Source organism: Canis lupus, unplaced genomic scaffold (assembly GCF_011100685.1).
Source record: "Canis lupus familiaris isolate Mischka breed German Shepherd unplaced genomic scaffold, alternate assembly UU_Cfam_GSD_1.0 chrUn_S1765H1962, whole genome shotgun sequence".
Lineage (NCBI taxonomy): Eukaryota > Metazoa > Chordata > Mammalia > Carnivora > Canidae > Canis > Canis lupus.
The window spans coordinates 99,972-116,476 of NW_023330618.1; the positions used below are offsets into that span (position 1 = coordinate 99,972).

A 16,505-nucleotide genomic window follows, 5' to 3' on the forward strand; every position below is an offset into this window, starting at 1 on the left:
TTTTCCTAGGTCTTCCAGTATGGTTATGTATAATTGTTTCTGGCCATCTCTTATAGTGTTTTTGTATTTTGTGGTGTCACGTGTAACATCCTCTACATTTCTTTTTTATTTTCTTCAATCTTTTTTTTTTTAATTTATGATAGTCACAGAGAGAGAGAGAGAGAGAGAGAGAGAGGCAGAGACACAGGCAGATGGAGAAGCAGGCTCCATGCACCAGGAGCCTGACGTGGGATTTGATCCCGGGTCTCCTGGATCGCGCCCCGGGCCAAAGGCAGGCGCCAAACTGCTGCGCCACCCAGGGATCCCAAGATTTTATTTATTTATTCATGAGAGACACAAGCAGAGGGTGAAGCAGGCTCCACGCAGGGAGCCCGATGTGGGACTCGATCCTGGGTCTCTAGGATCATGCCCTGAGCCGAAGGCAGGTGGAAAACCACTGAGCCGCTTGGCCTGCCCTTCCTCTACATTTCTGGTTGTATTTGTGCCCTCTTTCTTTTTGAGGATTATGGCTAGTTTATAGGCTTTGTTTATCCTTTCAAAGAACCAGGTCTTGGTTTTATTGATCTTGTCTATTGTGCATATCGATTTTGTTTGTTTGCTTGTTTCTACTTTTTTGTTGTTGTTGTTGTTCTTGTTGTTTTGTTTGGGTGGGTTTTTTTTTTTAAGTCTCTAGTTCATTTACTTTTTCTGTGATCTTTTTTCTTTTTTTCCTTTTTTTATTTTTTTATTTTTTTATTTTTTTTTCTTTTTTTAAATAATAAATTTATTTTTTATTGGTGTTCAATTTGCCAACATACAGAATAACACCCAGTGCTCATCCCGACAAGTGCCCACCTCAGTGCCCGTCACCCATTCACCCCCACCCCCCGCCATCCTCCCCTTCCACCACCCCTAGTTCATTTCCCAGAGTTAGGAGTCTTCATGTTCTGCCTCCCTTTCTGATATTTCCTACCCATTTCTTCTCCTTTCCCTTCTATTCACTTTCAGTATTATTTATATTCCCCAAATGAATGAGACCATATAATGTTTGTCCTTCTCCGATTGACTTATTTCACTCAGCATAATACCCTCCAGTTCCATCCACGTTGAAGCAAACGGTGGTGTTTGTCATTTCTAATGGCTGAGTAATATTCCATTGTATACATAGACCACATCTTCTTTATCCATTCATCTTTCGATGGACACCGAGGCTCCTTCCACAGTTAGGCTATTGTGGACATTGCTGCTAGAAACATCGGGGTGCAGGTGTCCCGGCCTTTCATTGCATCTGTACCCTTGGGGTAAATCCCCAGCAGTGCAATTGCTGGGTCGTAGGGCAGGTCTATTTTTAACTCTTTGAGGAACCTCCACACAGTTTTCCAGAGTGGCTGCACCATTTCACATTCCCACCAACAGTGCAAGAGGGTTCCCTTTTCTCTACATCCTCTACATCACTTGTGGTTTCCTGCCTTGTTAATTTGCCTCATTATCACTGGTGTGAGGTGGTATCTCATTGTGGTTTTGATTTGTATTTCCCTGATGGCAAGTGATGCACAGCATTTTCTCATGTGCGTGTTGGCCATGTCTATGTCTTCCTCTGTGAGATTTCTCTTCATGTTTTTTGCCCATTTCATGATTGGATTGTTTGTTTCTTTGGTGTTGAGTTTAATAAGTTCTTTATAGATCTTGGAAATTAGCCCTTCATCTGATACATCATTTGCAAATATCTTCTCCCATTCTGTAGGTTGTCTTTTAGTTTTGTTGACTGTATCCTTTGCTGTGCAAAAGCTTCTTATCTTGATGAAATCCCAATAGTTCATTTTTTGCTTTTGTTTCTTTTGCCTTTGTGGATGTATCTTGCAAGATGTTACTGTGGCCAAGTTCAAAACGGGTGTTGCCTGTGTTCTCCTCTAGGATTTTGATGGAATCTTGTCTCCCATTTAGATCTTTCATCCATTTGGGTTTATCTTTGTGTATGGTGAAAGAGAGTGGTCTAGTTTCATTCTTCTGCATGTGGATGTCCAATTTTCCCAGCACCATTTATTGAAGAGACTGTCTTTCTTCCAGTGGATAGTCTTTCCTCCTTTGTCGAATAATAGTTGACCATAAAGTTGAGTGTCCACTTCTGGGTTCTCTATTCTGTTCCCCTGATCTATGTGTCTGTTTTTATGCCAATACCACACTGTCTTGATGACCACAGCTTTGTAGTACAACCTGAAATCTGGCATTGTGATGCCCCCAGATATGGTTTTCTTTTTTAAAATTCCCCTGGCTTTTCGGGGTCTTTTCTGATTCCACACAAATTGTAAAATAATTTACTCTAACTCTCTGAAGAAAGTCCATGGTATTTTGATAGGGATTGCATTAAACGTGTAAATTGCCCTAGGTAACATTGACATTTTCACAATATTAATTCTGCCAATCCATGAGCATGGAATATTTTTCCATCTCTTTGTGTCTTCCTCAATTTCTTTCAGAAGTGTTCTATAGTTTTTAGGGTATAGATCCTTTACCTCTTTGGTGAGGTTTATTCCTAGGTATCTTATGCTTTTGGTTGCAATTGTAAGTGGGATTGACTCCTTAATTTCTCTTTCTTCAGTCTCATTGTTAGTGTATAGAAACGTCACTGACTTCTGGGAATTGATTTTGTATCCTGCCACGCTGCCAAATTGCTGTATGAGTTCTAGCAATCTTGGGGTGGAGGCTTTTGGGGTTTCTATGTAGAGTATCATGTCATCGGTGAAGAGGGAGTGTTTGACTTCTTCTTTGCCAATCTGAATGCCTTTAATATCTTTTTGTTGTCTGATTGCTGAGGCTAGGACTTCCAGTACTATCTTGAATAGCAGTGGTGGGCGTGGTCATCCTGTCTTGGTCCAGATCTTAGGGGAAAGGCTCCCAGTGATTCCCCATTGAGAATTATATTTGCTGTGTGCTTTTCGTAGATGGCTTTTAAGATGTTGAGGAATGTTCCCTCTCTCACAACACTCTGAAGTGTTTTGATCAGGAATGGATGCTGTATTTTGTCAAATGCTTTCACTGCATCTAATGAGAGGATCATACGGTTCTTGGCATTTCTCTTGCTGATATGATAAATCACATTGATTGTTTTATGAGTGTTGTACTAGCCTTGTGTCCCGGGAATAAATCCTACTTGGTCATGGTGAATAATTTTCTTAAGGTACTGCTGGATCCTATTGGCTAGTATCTTGTTGAGAATTTTTGCATCCATGTTCATCAGGGATATTGGTCTGTAATTCTCCTTTTTGGTGGGGTCTTTGTCTGCTTTTGAAATTAAGGTGATGCTGGCCTCATAGAACGAATTTGGATGTACTCCATCTCTTTCTATCTTTCCAATCAGTTTTAGTAGAATAGACATGGTTTCTTCTTTAAACGTTTGATAGAATTCCTCTGGGAAGCCATCTGGCCCTGGACTTTTGTGTCTTGGCTTTTGATGACTGCTTCAATTTCCTCCCTGATTATTGGCCTGTTCATGTTTTCTATTTCTTCCTGTTCCAGTTTTGGTAGTTTGTGGCTTTCCAGAAATATGTCCATTTCTTCTAGATTGCCTGATTTATTGGCATATAGCTGTTCATAATATGTTTTTAAAATCTTTTGTATTTCCTTGGTGTTGGTAGTGATCTCTCCTTTCTCATTCATGATTTTATTAATTTGAGTCTTCTCTCTTTTCTCTTTAAAGGGTGAATAATGGTTTATCTATGTTATTAATTTTTTCAAAGAACCAACTCCTGGTTTTGTTTGATCTGTTCCACAGTTCTTCTGGTCTCGATTTCGTTGAGTTCTGCTCGAATCTTTATTAACTCTCTTCTGCTGGGTGTAGGATCTATTTGCTGTTTTTTTTTTTTTTTTCTCTAGGTCCTTTAGGTGTAAGGTTAGCTTTTGTATTTGAGTTCTTTCCAGCTTTTGGATGGCTGCTAGTATTGCGATGTATTTCCCCCTCAGGACTGCTTTTGGTGTATCCCAAAGGTTTTAAACGGTAGTATCTTCATTCTCATTAGTTTCCATGAATCTTTTTTTCTCCTTAATTTCCTGGTTGACCCTTTCATCTTTTAGCAGGATGGTCCTTAACCTTCACGTGTTTGAAGTCCTTCCAAACTTCTTGTTGTGATTTAGTTCTAATTTCAAGGCATCATGGTCTGAGAATATGCAGGGGACGATCCCAATCTTTGGGTATCGGCTCAGATCCAATTTGTGACCCAGTATGTGGTCTATTCTGGAGAAAGTTCCATGTGCACTTGAGAAGAATGTGTTTTCAGTTGAGTTTGGATGTAAAGTTCTGTAGATATCTGTGAAATCCATCTGGTCCAGTGTATCATTTAAAGCTCTCGTTTCTTTGGAGATGTTGTGTTTAGGAAACTATCAAGTGTAGAAAGCGCTAGATTGAAGTCACCAAGTATAAGTGTATTATTATCTAAGTATTTCTTCACTTTGGTTATTAATTGATATATTTGGCAGCTTCCACATTCGCGGCATATATATTGAGGATTGTTAAGTCCTCTTGTTGGATAGATCCTTTAATTATGATATAGTGTCCCTCTTCATCTCTCACTGCGGTCTTCGGGGTACGTTTTAGTTTATCGGATATAAGGATGGCTACCCCTGCTTTCTTTTGAGGACCATTTGAATGGTAAATGGTTCTCCAACCTTTTATTTTCAGGCTGTAGGTGTCCTTCTGTCTAAAATGAGTCTCCTGTAGACAGCAAATAGACAGGTCCTGCTTTTTTATCCAGTCTGACAACCTGTACCTTTTGATGGGGTCATTAAGCCCGTTCACGTTCAGAGTTACTATTGAAAGATATGAGTTTAGTGTCATCATGATACTTATTCAGTCCCTGTTTTTGTGGATTGTTCCAGTGGACTTCTTCTTAAAGGGGAATTTTGAGAGTCCCCCTTAAAATTTCTTGCAGAGCTGTTTTGGAGGTCACATATTCTTTTAGTTGCTGCCTGTCTTGGAAGCTCTTTATCTCTCCTTCCATTTTGAATGAGAGCCTTGCTGGATAAAGTATTCTTGGTTGCATGTTCTTCTCATTTAGGACCCTGAATATATCCTGCCAGCCCTTTCTGGCCTGCCAGGTCTCTGTGGAGAGGTCTGCTGTTACCCTAATACTCCTCCCCATAAAAGTCAGGGATTTCTTGTCTCTTGCTGCTTTAAGGATCTTCTCTTTATCTTTGGAATTTGCAAGCTTCACCATTAAATGTCGAGGTGTTGAACAGTTTTTATTCATTTCAGGGGGTGGAATCTCTCTATTTCCTGGATATGAATGCCTGTTTCCCTTCCCAGATTAGCAAAGTTTTCAGATATGATTTGTTCAAATACATATTCTGGGCCTCTGTCACATTTGGCGCCCTCTGGAACCCCAATGAAACGTAGGTTTTTCTTCCTCAGGCTGTCATTTATTTCCCTTAATCTATCCTCATGGTCCTTTACTTGTTTCTCTCTTTTTTCCTCAGTTTCCCTCTTTGCCATCAACTTGTCTTCTATGTCACTCACTCCTTCTTCTACCTTGTTAACCCTCATCATTAGAACTTCTAGTTTGGATTGTGTCTCATTCAATTGATTTTTAATTTCTGCCTGATTAGCTCTAAATTCTGCAGTCATGAAGTCTCTTGAGTCCTTTTTGCTTTTTTCTAGAGCCACCAGTAGCTTTATAATAATGCTTCTGAATTGGCTTTCTGACATTGAATTGTAATCCAGATTTTGTAACTCTATGGGAGAGAGGATGTTTCTGATTCTTTCTTTTGAGGTGAGGTTTTCCTTCTAGTCATTTTGCTCAGTGCAGCGTGGCCAAAAACATGTTGTATTGGGAAAAGGAGAAAAGAGAGGAGAGAAAGACGGAAAGAAAAGAAAAAAGAAGAAAGTAAAAAGGAAGAAAAAAGGAAGAAAAAGAGAAGAAAAAGAGAAAAAAAAGAAAGGAAAAAAGGGGTGGGGGAAGCAAACAGAAATAAAAAATAACAACAACAACAACAACAACAAAACAAGGGGGAGTATCCTCTGATTCTGTATCCTGCATGTCTCTTGTCTTACCCTGGAACTTTCCAGTGCTGCTTGGTCAATAACTTGTTTTTCCCCTGTCCTTCTCGCTGGTCTTCTGGGGGAGGGTCTATTGTGCTGATTTTCAGTTGTTAGCACTTGGGGGAGCTGCCCAACCCCCTGCCTGGTGCAGCGCTCAGTGGGGGTTGTTTACCCCGTGAGGCCCCAGTGCGCAGGCGCCAGCGAGGGGCTCCCAGCATGCACTGGGCTCGAGCGCGGTCCCCCGGACTGACGGCCAGCCGACCCTGCGGACAGACGGGCCACAAAGCATGTCGCCCTGCGCCTGCTGAACCGCGAGCGCCCGAGGATGTCAGCGCTGAGGAAGGTGCGAGCCGCGGGGGCCGCGAGCGGGGCGCGGGCAGGGACCCCGAGCTGCAGGGGTGACCGGTGACAGGTGGGGCTGCGGGCGAGCTGCACTTGCTGCAGGCTACCGCTGCCTCGAGCGCCAGGGGACCCGCGCCACAGGTGGCATCCGGGGCGGGGCCTGCGCGCCGGCGGGGGCGGGGGAGCGGTGGGGCGGAAGGACCCCCGGACGACAGGGCGCGGCGCTGCCTGGGCTCCCCGGTGCGGGTGTGGCCCCTCCCCAGGTGCCTCCGCACTCAGGCCAGCCCCCAGCGTGCGGGGCCTCCGGGTCGACCAGTGCGCAGGCGCCGGCGGGGGGCTCCCAGCGTGCACTGCGCTCGAGCGCGGTCCCCCGGACTGAAGGCCAGCCCTGCGGATGGACGGGCCGTGTGCCCTGTCGCCCTGCGCCTGCTGAACTCCGAGCGCCCGAGGATGTCTGCGCTGAGGAAGGTGCGGGCCGCGGGCAGGGACCCCGAGCTGCAGGGGTGACCGTTCGTGGGCTGCGCGCGGCGGCCTGGTGCCTCGCTGGCGGTGCTTCCCGGACCCTGCCCTCCCGGGGCGTGGGTGCGGCGCGGACTGTTCCGGGCAGACTGGCGGGCTGGAGGAGCTGCGGGGCCTGAGGAGGGGGCGGCGTCCGGCTCCCGCGCGGCAGCGGCGAGGGCCCAGGGGCCCAGGCGGAAGCGGCTCGTGTTCAGCGCCAGCGGCGGACAGACGGTCCCTGGACAGCTCGAGAGCCTCCGTCCACGTCGCACGAGGCAGCTAGTGTCGGGTCCGTCCTCCGGATGCGGGGCACCGCCCCTGGGGGGACGCGCGCTACCTTCGCTTCGCCCTGGCACCGGCTGCGCAGAGGCGCTGGGACCTTGTTGCGTCCAGCGAGCAGCACGCGCCCCAGGCTAACGGCCGCCTAGGGCGCCCGCCGAGCCCGCGCCACAGGTGGCATTCGGGGCGGGGACTGCCCGCCGGCTGCGGGGTGGCGGAGGCGCGGCGCTTGCCTGGCCCTTCCCCAGGTGCCTCCGCGCGCCGGCCGGCCCCCAGCGCGCCAGGCCTTCGGGGCGCCCAGTGCGCAGGCGCCGGCGGGGGGCTCCGAGCGTGTGCGGGGCTGGAGCGCGGTGGGGCGCGTGGCGGCGGCGGTGGCGGCGGCGGCGGCGGCGGCGGCCCCGCGGATTGTCGGCTGGCCGTGCGGATGGACGGACGGGCCACAAAGCATGTCGCCCTTCGCCTGCTGAACTCAGAGCGCTCGAGGATGTCGGCGCTGAGGAAGGTGCGAGCCGCTGGGGCCGCGGGCGGGGCGCGGGCAGGGACCCCGAGCAGCAGGGGCCACGGTCGCGGGCTGCACGCGGCGGCCTCCTCCCTCGCCCGGGCTGGGTGCCTCGCTGGCGGGGCCTCCCGGACCGCTCGCTGCCGGGGCGTGGGTGCGGCGCAGACTGCGATGGGCTGGTTTTCATGATCTCCTAGTACTTATCTGTTGCTTTTTAAAATTTTTTCCTTGTTGATGGTTTTGAAAAGCCATAGTTTAAATATCGGGGCCGTATAATTAAAAAGAAATCGATTATCTTCAGAAGTTGATTTTTTAGATGTGTTTTCTATTTTATTTGTAAAAGGTTTTACTTATTGATTTGTGAGAGAGACAGAGAGAGGCAGAGACACAGGCAGAGGGAGAAGCAGGCTCCCCATAGGAAGTCCAATGTGGGGCTGGATCCTGGGCCAGAATCACGCCCTGAGCCAAAGTTAGACGCTCAGCTTCTTAATCACCCAGATGTCCCTGTGTTTTCTATTTTAACTTAGGTAATAAGGCATATGTCATCAATCTCAAAGTGATTTGCTATTTGGTTACTCCCCCAGACGCCTTTCAGGTTTCATCCACAGATTAGAAATTATAGGGATCTTTCACTTTATGTGTTTTATGCGGACGCTTATTCCTCTGCTCCTCTTGGTGGTTCATTCGAGAACCAAACTTTTTGAAGTGGAGTAAGGTATAGACAGAATTCTAGTAAGGGGCAGTTGCCACTTGAGGAAGTCTTAAGAAATCACTTTATTTTTTTTTAAAACTCTTTTTTTTTAAGATTTTATTCATTCATAAGAGAGCCACACAGAGACAGAGAGAGTTAGAGACACAGGCAGAGGGAGAAGCAGGCTCCATGCAGGGAGTCCACAGTGGGACTTGATCCTGGGTCTCCAGGATCAAGCCCTGGCCCAAAGGCAGTGCTAAACTGCTGAGCCACCCGGGCTGCCCAATTTTTAAAACGTTTTTATCAGGGACGCCTGGGTGGCTCAGTGCTGAAGCGTCAGCCTTCAGCCCAGGGTGGAATCCTGGAGTCCTGGGATCGAGTCCCACTTTGGGCTGCCTGCATGGAGCCTGCTTCTCTTTCTGCCTATGTCTCTGCCTCTCTCTCTCTCTCTCTCTGTCCGTCTCATGAATAAATAAAATCTTTTAAAAATTCATCAAATGCCTCTTTTGTGCCAACCACAGGACTACGTGCCTTGTTCCCTTGCATTCTTATAACAATGATGTTAACCACCACTTCTCTTGCTTTAACTGTACTTTGAGATAACTGTGGATTCATGTGTTGGAAGACATACAGATCCCGCGTACCCTTGACCCTGCTTCCTCCAGTGGTGACATCTCGCATAGTTATGGTAACCACGTGGGTACATCGTCACTGATGCAGTCCCTTAGGCTTTTTCAGATTTTACCTGTATTATATGCACACACTTGTGTATGTGCATACGTATGTATATTATTTCCTGTCCAGTTTACTATAGGTGTAGATTCCGTTTCTTTTGAACATATGATGGAAAGAAGGCTGAGGTAAGTTATGGGGGGTAAATGAAGTATAGACCTGGTTTGAATCTAGGTCTGTTTGACTCAGAGTTTTGATTTTTCAATAGCAGTAGCGATGGACACTCCTGGGTGGTGCAGTGGGTTGAGTGTCTGACTCTTGGTCTCAGCTCCAGCCATGATCAGGGTCATGATTTGGAGCTTCGTGTCAAGCTCCATGCTGAGCGTGGAGTCTGCTTAAGATTCTGTCTCCCTCTTTTCCTGTCCCCTGCCTCTCTGTAAAATAAATTAATCCTAAAAAAAATAATAGTCCTGATGAATAACAGGAATAACAACAATAGCTGAAGCTCACTAAGTTACATATGAAATAGACTATTTACCATATGCCGGGGCTGTTCTAATACATTACCTCAGTTATCCCCCCCCCCCGAACTATACCTCATAAATTATGTTATAGTTGAACTAGTATTATTAATTAAACTAACCATATTTCCAAGGAACAAGGAATTCCTTTTGTTGCTCCTAAATCAATAATAAATAGCGAAATTCTACCTCCTTTTTACCTAATTTTCAATTTGAACCTCTGACCTTAATCGCTGATCTTGGCAATTGTCATGTTTTTAAAGTTGTGTGTATCTGTGTATGTGTAAAGTGAGACCTGCATTATTATACATCGAATTATGTTGGGACACCTTACAAATAGTTTTATGAAATCATAAATAAGAGCTAGCTTAGGCATGATGCCAGGTTTTTAAGGGAATAAGTGTAAATCATCAAGAATAATTTTTTTTTTTTCATCAAGAATACTTAAGAATGTAATAGGGAGACATTTTCTTCCCCCTAAAGTAGAATAGATCTTTTTGGCCACATGCAGTCCCAGGAATGTTTGAGTTTAACGTCTCACGTTACAGATCCAGCTTTCCAAGGCAAAGCGAATACATTTGGTGAATGATCACTGATTATCAGAATATGATAATACTTTAGGAAGATAATAGACTAATCAGCAGGCCATAATTTACGATTCTTTGCTAGTTACATATCTTGTAAAGCTGTCCCTGTGATGAACAGCAGCACTTCAGAGCAGGAATAACAGCACGCTCCTGTGTCGTAGATCCCAGGAGGTTTCGGTGCTCTTGTAGACAGCAGACAGAAATAAAAGGAAGTTTCTCCTTTTTACCTCGTATATTCCCACTGGAAAGTGAAACGTGTGCTGAGAGTTGATACTGACTTCTTCTAGGTCACCTCCCTGAAGAGGCCCCGGGCAGGCACTGTCGTAACAGTTCTTGGACAGGAGTCTGATGGGCCCCAAAGGAGGTGGGAGGGTTTCTGCAACAGGCTACTGGTGGAACAGGGTGCTACTGTCTAGCCCCAGGAAGCTTCTAGTGAGGAGGGCCCCGAGGAACCTGCATCCTTTTCCTTAACTCTTTCAGAGGGTACGGCATACGCCCAGATTGGAGTTAAAGGTAAACTCAGTTCTGTGTAGCTTGTGGTTGTTGCTTTTGAAAAATGAGCAGCTACAAGAAAGCAACACCAAGTATGGCTTAATAGGCCTTAGCTTTTTGGAACTTGAATTTGGATGTAGATAACGCAAATGGTTTTGAAGCTATATATCATTAGGAACTCTTTGGAAACCACAAAGCCTTTTTAATGGGCCACCCTATCAATTTTCTGCTCTTCTAAGGAGTTTTTCCTATTCATGACTCCTTTTGATCTTTGGCTAACACTGAGGCAAATGTAGTGACGATTTAGTTTTCTTCTTCCTCTGATAGCTTGTACACGTTTTCTGCCTCGGGTTGTGTCCGCTTGGATGCCTGGAGAATGTTGACAAAGGAAAGGTTAGGCTAGCCTGTTGATGCTACATATTTGGGCTGTAAAAATCAAAAAGGTTCCTTGGCTTCCGCGGAGAAGCATTCTGCTTGATGGCCCAGATTACTGATCCAGTAAAAACGACATGTTCCAGCCATCCTTCACACACACCTTAAGTGAAATTAATGAGATCACTCTACGGTTACGCTTTGTGTTTTATTTTCACTTTCTAGGTCTGTATGAGCTGTTGGCTGTTGTGCCAGGCCGGCTGGGGCCACGTGTGGACTGCCAGGAGACCTGACCTTCCTCTGGGATATGTTTGGTGAGAAAAGCCTGCATTCACCGGTAAAGGTAAAACCATGCTGATGTCAGATTCTCTTGGTGGGAAAAACATGGAAAAATATTTTGTCATCTCATGCTTTGTTCTGTCCTCCCCTATTCTCTATGCAGAAGTTACTCGTCGAGCACCATTTTCCTTTAGGTTAGTGATTTCTGAATTGTATTCATGAAACATTTCCTTAATGTGTGACCAAAAAGCTATTCCCTTTTTCATTTTCACTTTGATTTCGCTACTCTAGATTTTTGTTTATTATGTGTGAATCTGGATCTCAAAAGAAATTCTCTCAACATTTCTTCTTTGTCATATTTGCTCTAGATTATTTTTTTTCATATTTGCCATTTACTCAATTTAAGAAGTTTCCGTTTATTCTTTGTAAAATGACTTTTTAAATGACTAGCCATTGGACTTTGTCAAGTGCTTTTTATTTATTTATTGTAATGATCATATGATTTGTTTCCTGTCAGTCTCAACATAGGAAAGTTCATTGGTTTTTGACATTTTTTTTTTTTTTACTGATTTTTGACTGTTCAACTGGCTATCATTGGACTATTATTTGAGATAACCTAATTTGTTCATGATTTGTTCTCCTTTACGTATAATCTGCTGGAGTTAGTTGACTCCTAGTTTATTTAGAACTTAATGTCTCCTTTTATGAGACTTCAGCCCATAATTTTGCTTTCTTATCTCTCTCATCAGATCTTCACAATATCCTGGGTAGCCTTATGTTGTGAGGTGGAAGTCTCTACTCTTCTGTGGGTAAGTTTATGAAAGACTGAAGTTCGTTTGTCCTTTAGCAGACCTGACTCGTTGGGTTCCTTGGGCCTGGATGTTTTCTTTTGATAAGGATATTGGTAACTATTTTAAAGATGACAAGAACGTTTAGGCTTTCTATTTCTTCTTGATTAGTTTTAATGATTCATATTTTTCTAAGATTTGGTCCATTTCAACTACATTGTCAAATTTCTGAAAAGGTTGCTTATAGTATTTCACATGTGCAGTTTCTATGCTAATTGTTTTTCTTCTTGGTCCTGATATTGGTACTTTCTTGCCCTTTCTTGTCTTTCCTCAATATTGCCAGAGTTTTTGGCATTAGTCTTTTTAGATATAAACCTTTGGCCTATTAATTTTCCTCATTGTATATTAGTTTTTATTTCATTGACTTTTTTAAAAAAATTTCTTTTTTCTAGTTATGAACATTTGTTCATAAATTTTCAACCTTCTTCTTTTCCTAACGTTAGCATTTAAGGCCATTTCTCCCAAGGTACTGGTTTTCTTAACTTAGAATCATTTTGTAGTTGGTTACTTAGACTTTTCTTGAATTTACAAATAAGGATTTTTTTTAATTTATCTTGTTCCTGATTTCTACCTTAATTGCTTTGAGTCAGAAAACCTAATTTGCATTATTTCAGTCTTTGAATGTGTTTACACTTTATGGCCAGCTACATATTTCAATATCTGTAATGTATCCTGTCTGTGTCTAAAAAGAAGGTATATTCTGCAGTCATTAAGTATAGTTTTCGTATATGTCTGTAGATCAAGTTTGTAAACCTATTCAAATATTCTGTGTTTTCACTGATTTTTGTTCGTTTATTCTCTGTTACCAAGAGAAGTATGGTAAAAAAGTTTCCCATTATGACCATGGTTTTCTTCTTGCAGTTCTGTTCAGTTTTTTTTGTGTTTTTTTTTAAATTTAATTTATTTATCGGACACTGAAGAAGCAGGAGGAGTGACAAGAGAGAGAGAGAGAGAGAGGGAGAAGCAGGCTCCCCCCTGGAGCAAGGACCCTGATGTGGGCCTTGATTCCAGGACCCTGGAATCTTGACGGGAGTTGAAGGCAGGTGCTTAACCGACTGAGCCACCCAGGCTCCCTCTGTTCATTTTTTGTTGTATATATTTAAATTTGTTATTAAATATAAATTTGTTATTTTGCTGGTGAATTACTACACTTTATACTTTTTAATAGAGTTTATTTTAAAGTAGATACGTTTTTGTTGCCATTTGCAGGATATCTTTTCCTATCCTTTTATTGTCAACTCTTCCATATTCCTGCTTTATTACTTTTGTGAATTACAGTTGGAGCTTTCTGAGGTAACAAGTCAGAAGTCTTTACTTTCAGCTAGAATATCTTCACTACAGTTCATTATGACGTATGATCTTTATAATTTAAAATCTGACGTATTTTGTGTTTTCTTGTCCTGATTTTTCTTTGTTTCTTTTGGATTGGTTAGGGTTTTCCCTGCATACAGTTGAGAAGTTAAACATTCTCTTTCTGTTATTTGAGTGGCCTTAGAAATTATGAATGAATCCTTATTATAAAATCCTATCTTAATCTGTCTATTGTCATCTGGAAAAGATCCAGAAATCTTAGCGCACTTTTGCCCCATATACTTTCCTGCCAACTTCAGTGCTATTGTGTCCTGTATTTTAATTCTCTCTAGAAAACAAACAGAAAAACAAAAACCCCTCACAACCTTGAAGACATCCTTATTTTGCTTTACATCAACGTCATTATTCATTTAGTATAACCACCATTTTGTTTGTTCTAGTCCCAATCTTACAGCTCAGCCTTGTCATCCAGGCTGATTTTTCACCTGTTTAATGTAAAAAGCTCTAGAATCTCCTGTATTGAGGGTTTGTGGCTATCAAACTATGTCTTTCAGTGAATCAGTACATGTTTTTATTTCCTTCCATTTTTTTTTCGTTTTATTAAATTATAATCGATATATGACACACTAGTTTCAGGCGTGCAACATAAAATTTGGCATTTGTATATCTTGCACAATGAACACCATAGTAAGTCTAGTTAACATCTCTCTGCATGCACAGTCACGCCATTTGTTTTCTTGTGCTAAGAACTTTTCAGACGTATTTTCTGAAAACAACTTTCAAATTTGCAATACGTTATTATTGACTATAGTCACCATGCTGTGCGTGAATTCATTTTGTAAGAGGATGATGGGACTCTTGATCCCCTTTATCCGTTTTTACCCACACAGCCTCACCCCCTTCCCTTTTGGCAACCACCCATGTATTCTCTGTATTTCTGACTTTATTTGTTGTTTAGTTTCAGGTATAAGTTAAATCATACCATATCTGTCTTTCTCTGTCTGACTTTTTTCACTTAGCATAATACCCTTCAGATTCATGCCAGTTGCAAATGGCTAATTTATTTTATGGCTGAATAGTATTTTTTTTTTTTTTTTTTTGCTGAATAGTATTCGTGTGTGTGTGTGTGTGTGTGTGTGTGTAAATCTTTTCCCATTCATCCCTCAAAGGAAGGACACTTTGGTTATTTCCATATCTTGGCTATTGTAAATAATGCTGCAGTGAACATAGAGGTACATGTATCCTTTTGAATCTTCAGATAAATACCCAAAAGTGGAATTGCAGGATCATGTGGGAGTTGTATTTTTAAGTTTTTGACTGTTCTCCAGATTATTTTCTGTGGTGGCCGCACCAATTTACAACCTCACCAACGGTGCACTAGGGTCCCCCTTTGCCCACAGCCTCATCAGTATTTTTTTCTTGTCTTTCTGATATTGGCCTTTCTCAGAGGTGTGAAGCGATATCTCACTGTGATTTTGATTTGCATTACTCTGATGATTTGTGATGTTGAGCATCTTCCCGTGTGCCTGTTGGTGATCTGTATGTCGTCTTTGGGAAAACGTCTATTCAGATCCTCTGTCCATTTTTTAATATTGAATTGTTTGTTTCTTGTTGATATTGAGCTATATGAATTTCTGTATATATTTTGGCTGTTAACCCCTTATTGGATAGAATTGGCAGTTCTTCTTCCTTCTATTCGGTAGATTGCCTTTTTTGTTGTTGATGATTTCCTTTGCTGTGCAGAAGCTTTTTAGTTTTATGTTATCTCATTAATTTATTTTTGTTTTTTGATGCCACTGCCTTTGGAATCATAAGATCCAAAAAGGAAAAAAAAAATCTCCAAGAGTGATGTCAGAGAGCTTACGACCCATGTTTTCTTCTAGGAGTTTAATGATTTCAGGATTTTCATTCCAGTCTTTAATCCATTTTGAGTTAATTTCTTTGTATGGTGTGAGATGATGGCCCAGTTTCAGTCTTTTATATGTAGGTGTCTAGGTTTCCCAGCACCATTTATTGAAGAGATTGTCTTTCTCCATTGTATATTCTTGCCTCTTTTCTTGTAAAGTAATTGGCCTTATATGCCTGGGTTTATTTCGGGGCTCTCTTTTCTGTCCCACGAATCTGTGTGTGTGTTTTTATGCCAATACCATACATTTTGATTACTTTAGTTGTTAGATACTACAGCTTGAATTCAAGGAGTGTAATGTCTCAGACTTGTCCTTTCTCAAGATTTGCTTTGGCTGCTTGGGATCTTTTGTGGTTCTATACAAATCTTACGATTGTTGTATTTCTGTGAAAAATGCCACTAGAATTTCAATAGAGATTGCCTTGACTCTGTAGATTGCTCTGGTCAGTATGGACATTTTTGCAATATTCTTCATGAGCATGGAATATCTTTCCACTTATTAGTGTCATTGTCTCTCCTCAGTGTCCTATAGTTTTCAGAGTATAGATCATTCACCTCCTTGGTTAAATTTATTCTTGGGTATTTTTTCATGCAATTTTAAATGGGATTTGTTTTCTTAGTCTCTCTTCCTGATAGTTTGTTGTTGGTGTACACAAGTGTGACAGAATTGTGTATATCAGTTTTGTACCTGCAACTTTACTGAATTTATTTAGAAATAAGGTTAGAACTAATGTTCTAACAGTCTTTTTTTTCCACAGAGTCGTTAGGGTTTTCTGTGTATAAAATTGTATCATCTACAAATAGTGATGGTTTTACTTCTTCCTTTACAATTTGGTTCCAATTTCTTTCTTTTTCCTTCCTAGCTGCTGTGGCCAAGACTTCCAATACTGTGTTAGCATCCTCGCCTTGTTCCTGATGTTAAGCAGGAAGCTTTTCCCTGTTGAGCATGATGCTAGCTGTGCACTGGTCATACGTGGCCTTACATTTTGAGGTACATTTGGTCTATACCCACTTTGTTGAGTTTTTCTGGGGTTTAATCCTGGTCTTTCATTGGGAACATGTTTATCTGTTTCCTCATGTTGCCTGACTTTGTATGTATGTATGTCTTTGTGTTAGGTGAAACAGCTATCTCTTCTAGTCCTGAAGGTGTGGCTGTGTGTGGGTGAACATTTTTGTTTATAGTAGCCTTGCTTCAGTG

General features: G+C 42.5%; 1 long non-coding RNA gene across 2 annotated transcripts; it reads left to right on the forward strand.

Moving 5' to 3' along the window:
* The first annotated feature begins 11,249 nt into the window (after positions 1–11,249).
* Positions 11,250–16,495, forward strand: LOC119878641. 2 transcript variants are annotated; one of them, XR_005387035.1, is made up of 4 exons: positions 11,251–11,306; positions 11,406–11,436; positions 11,992–12,051; positions 16,171–16,495. It is a non-coding gene; the product is annotated as an uncharacterized LOC119878641 (long non-coding RNA). The 2 variants fall into 2 exon arrangements; XR_005387034.1 differs by lacking the exon at positions 11,406–11,436 and having other exon boundaries at positions 11,250–11,306.
* The last annotated feature ends 10 nt before the right edge of the window (positions 16,496–16,505 follow it).